We start from the raw sequence: 5,061 nt of genomic DNA on the forward strand, positions 1-5,061 counted from the left end.
TTGCATTTGTGATTTGGGAGCCATTGAGATCTGGTGAAAAACCTTCAGTCTTCTTGATGGAAATGAGATAGCAAGCTTTGTTTTCCTTATCTGTTAAATTAAATAATTAATTCAACCAATATTTGTGCAGGGTATAACATGCATTTCAGACATGTTTCTGGGGGTAATATTACAGTAGTAAATTAAAATACATAGATTTTTTATTAATAAAAGTGAAAATATTGCCATTTTGTCATATCTGTCAGAATTCAAATAACTTGGTTTTTTATTTATGCATATAATCATTGCCAAGCTTGACAGTTACTGGCAGAGGGAACAAGTTAGAATAAACAAACATTTTATGTCCTTATGACTTTTAGAAATTTCATACAAAGGTATTGATTTGCCAAGACAGAATTAAACCACTTGGCTGGTCTAGGCTGCAACTTCAAAGATCACTTTGGGCATTTTAGTGATAACCCCATTAAAATGTCTCCTTTTGACCAGTGATTCATTTGAATGGCATCGCATATCTGGCAAATTTGATATTTTAAATTTGAAACGGACAGGAAAAAAAAAAAAGCACACAAAGAAAAGGTCTTGTCGAATTGTCAGGTCTCTGTGAATGACTGTATTCTATGGTATGGGGAAAACCCTTCTCATTGGCCAGCAGCCCTGAGCACCAAAGCAGGAGGCTCCTCAAAAGCTGATACCCTGGGAAGCTGAAAACAGAGCCAGATCAACACAGCCAACATGAAAGCCTCACAGGTGTGTAATTAGAATATTTTTGCCAGACTGAAAAGTCATAAAAAGGCCCCATGGATTATGGGCAAATATTGGCCAGAATAGAACTATTTGCAAAAGTAAGAAGGATAGATGACCTCAGCTCCTCTGGAAAGAAAAGGATAACCCCCCTCTAATTACAAAGGGAGAAAAATAACCACTATTTTTTAATGGAAGTCTAGTTGGTTTACAATGTGTCAGTTTCAGGTGTAAGGCAAGGTGGTTCAGTTATATTTTAAGGAGGAGAAAGCAAATCAAAACTATATTTGCATAATTGTCATGGAAGGGAAGCAGTGTAATGACCCTATGACTTCTGTCCCTTGTCCATTTGCTCCTCTGGGCTGGTCTGCCAGCCAGAGATGCTTTTGAATGTTTGCCTTTCATTAAGTTTTATTCTCAGTGTGCCTAGGAATATATTAGTATATTTATCCTAGAGCTGGAAAATCAGATCATGAATTCTAGGCCAGAGAAAATGAGTGTGTGATTGAGACAGATATCCCTGGAGGAGGAAATGGCACCCCACTCCAGTATTCTTGCCTAGAAAATTCCAAAGACTGAAGAGTCTGGCGGGCTATAGTCCATGGGGTCACAAAGAGTCAGACAGGACTGAGCACACACACACCTATATAATCAATAATTGCCTCCCTACAGCTCATTTGACACCTAGGGGCTATTTTCACAAATCTAAAGCAGCATTTAAGCACATTTCAGTCATGTCTAGGAGCAGTCTCTGGGTCACCATCAGAGGTTATGAATGTTTAGGACATGTTTTTTTCCACTGCCCAATCATTTACCAAGAATCTACCACCAGGCAGGTGGTGCAAATACCTACTTGTTAAGATCATATCACTGCTTCCTTCAAACTGTTCACTTGCTAGTGGAAGAGAAACAGACATCCACAGATAATGACAATGTACTAACACAAATTGTTAATTTTCTGGCCAACTTTGTCTCTAAGTGTGTTATGGTAGTGGCCTTCTCAGAGAATAAGTTCAGAACTGAACCTCCAAGAACATGTGTATGTTATCTGGTGACAATGGAAAGAGGTGGAGGGGAACTAGGAAATTCTAAACGAGAGGAGAAAGATGAGGATGATGAGATGCTTCAGCAGATTTCACCTAAAAGATGTGGAAAATAGTTGTCCAATAGCTGCATAAAATGACACTGAAAGAGTTGGAGGAATTATAACATGAAAATATTTTGCTATGGAAACTTTATCCTAAAAGCAAGAATGGAGTCCAGTGAGGGAATTCCATGGTGGTCCAGTGGCTAAGACTCCATGCTCCCAACTCTGGTGGCCCAGGTTCAATCCCTGGTCCAGGAACTAGATCCCACATGCTGCAGCTAAAGGTCTCACATGCCACAACGAAGATCAAAGATCCTGCGTGCTGCAACTAAGACTGGCACAGCTAAATAATTTTTTTTTTAAAGACAGATTCCAGTGAACCAGGATGTTCATTTTCCTTCTCAAGATCATCTATGGCATTTTGGTTGGGTTACAGACTGACCTGCAGTCTAGAGATGTGTGCTGAGCCACTGAAAGCGCTCAGCAAGAAATTTGCTGGTTGGAGGGGGACAAAAAGGTAACATGTGGCATCAGGTCAGGTTTGCCTCTCAGGAATCTGTTGGGGGACTATTTGAAGCAATGAACCTATGACTGATTATGGGATGGGTTCTTTCCTTAATTGCCACTTCTATATTTGGTTTCAAAAATGGAATGTATGAAAAAGCTGGGAAGTTCTTTAGAATTGGCCATAAAGAAAACCTAAGTAAATTATGACATGGATGATTGAATTGTATCAATTTCTGTGACATTAGTCATTTCGAAGAGTAGCTGTAGCTCTTACATTAGTGCAAGTAAGCCTGGAGGTGAATGCTTCATGCAGAATCCTCATCTGAATTTTGTGGGCTGGTGAGGAAGCCTCTGGAAGGTGGACTTGAAGGATCTGGAAAGAAATCTCTAGGACCAAGGGGCTCACTTGTTTGGAATGCTTTTCACATTTGTAAGTAAAAGTCAACAAGTGAAATTCTCAAAAGACTTACAGTGAAGTTACAGGGTTTATGAACCATACCTTGCCCTTTTATAGAGATTTTTTATTTTTTTTTTGCGGGAGCAAATTATCTTGTCCTGCTCATTTGTGGTCCTGTGTCCACAACTCTCTGCCCCACACCACTTCTTCTTCAGTGGTCTATACTGTGCCCTCTTCTGGAGTTTCATAAAGGGAGGACTGTTGGTTATACTTGAACCTGCCTCCATGGCATTGCTCCTGGATGCAAGGGAAGGGCACATTGCTCCTGTGCCTTGACCTTTGGTTTGGTAGTCATAGGATGGACACAGGCTTCAGTGCCCATAAGCTAAAGGACATGTGATTTGAAGTTCTGCGAGTCTCAGATTGGACTTTGATTTTTCTCCCAAAGCCTTTGATGTCTTTGAGTGACTTCCCATACCTTAGATTTGCTTCACAAGAAACTGAAGAACATCAGCCAAATTTTGTTCTGAGATTTTGCAAGTCCCTAAATATGAGATGCTTGTCTGACTTGAGGGGAGAACAGTTGCCTTATACCCATGTACTTCTGAAATCTAGGCCACAGAGCATGTGAAAGGGAACACAAGTGATGTTCTGATTTGTGACTCAGATAACCAGGTGAACAGGCCCCATATCAGCAGCCGTAATTTCCTCTGCCAGCAGCAGACAGTGAAAGTCACTCAGTCATGTTCAGCTCTTTGCAACCCCACAGACTATACAGTCCATGGAGTTCTCCAGGCCAGAATACTGGGCTGGGTAGCCTTTTCCTTCTCTAAGGGATCTTCTCAATTCATGGATCAAATCCAGGTCTCCCTCAATGCAGGCCTATTCTTTATCAGGTAAGTTACCCAGGAAGCCCAGCAGGAGAACCAGGGCTCAAATCTAATTTAAAATTTCTTTGGTTGTAACCCTCCAGATATCTGTCCTGGAAGCAGGTAGTTTCAGGGCAAAGCTAATCTTTTAAAACAAGATGTTATAGACTTCCAAAGGGCTCTTTGCTCCAAGATATCTCTCTTATTGGCCCTGCAAGAGGTCTGTGTTAAGAAGCCAGGGTAAGGTTTGCCCAGGTGCCTCTGTGCGCTTGGCCAACAGCCTCTGAGGCCACCCACCCAAGCTCCCCAGAAGCTGGTTGGTGGTGGCCCTTCCCCAGGACCCTCCAAAGCCCAGGGAGACAAAATGACTTTAAATCCAGACATGTATATTGAAATAAGTTAAAGGATTTAATATGAGGCACAGATGCAGATAACACCAAAAAGCAAGCAGTAGTTGGTACACATTTAGTGATTAAGACAGCCTTTCCTTCTCCCACTGCTGCTGAGATGGCTGAAATTAGTCAAATTTAGTTTAAAATGGAATACACTGAAAGTGTTAGTGAAGGAGGGTCTGGAAAAGTTAAAGGTGGCACGACCAAATGCTGACCTGTAACAAGGATTCCAAGAAGGAGTTTCAAATGCTAGTGTGATTATGCAGGTTCCAGAGAGAATTGTGGTATCAGGAAATAATGAAAACATTCCATTTCTAGACCAGTAAATCTTGACGTTATACAGTCAAATCCCTTTAAGCCAAGCACTCATGTGCTTATGCTAAATGAAAGACCACTAAATTGTCTGGATTTAGAAACACCTCCTCCAGGCCCTCAAAATCAAGAAATCCGTGCGGTGTACAGGCTAAAAAGGAGCACTCTATGAGTGAAAGTGCTATTTCCAAAAATGGACAGCTGGTCAGAACTGACTCCATGTATGACATTTCAAATATACAGGCAACAACTGAAGGAACTTCAGAAGACACAACAGTTGTAGATGGAGCTTCATTATGATGACAGATAATCAAACTGAATAGATGTCTACAGCTTCTTGAAGAGGAGAACAAAGATTGTGCTAAAAGAGAAATGGTCATGTATTCAATTACTGTAGCATTCTGGCTGCCAAATAGCTGGCTCTGGTTTTGCCACTAGCGGTAAACTCAACTCTCAAAAATATTGTTTCAACATCTGGAAATGTAAAGAATTTGCAAACTTCCAAAAAAAAAAAAAAGACAAGGTAAGCCAGGGCCTCCCATATTTTGGCCATTACTGTACCATTCTCTTCTGTTTCTGTTTTATTGACTACGTTAAAGCCTTCGACTGTGTGGATCACAACTGTGGAAAATTCTTAAAGAGATGGGAATCCCAGACCACCTGATCTGCCTTCTGAAAAATCTGTATACAGGTTAAGAAGCAACACTTAGACCTGGATGTGGAAAAACAGACTGATTTCAAATCGGGAAAGGAGTA

The 5,061-nt window shown here is 40.9% G+C and overlaps 1 pseudogene; it reads left to right on the forward strand.

The window, feature by feature from the left end:
- The first annotated feature begins 4,108 nt into the window (after positions 1-4,108).
- LOC138076303 (mitochondrial fission factor pseudogene) lies at positions 4,109-4,743 on the forward strand (annotated as a pseudogene).
- The last annotated feature ends 318 nt before the right edge of the window (positions 4,744-5,061 follow it).

The sequence above is a fragment of the Capricornis sumatraensis genome, chromosome 3, assembly GCF_032405125.1.
Source record: "Capricornis sumatraensis isolate serow.1 chromosome 3, serow.2, whole genome shotgun sequence".
NCBI classification, from domain to species: Eukaryota; Metazoa; Chordata; class Mammalia; order Artiodactyla; family Bovidae; genus Capricornis; species Capricornis sumatraensis.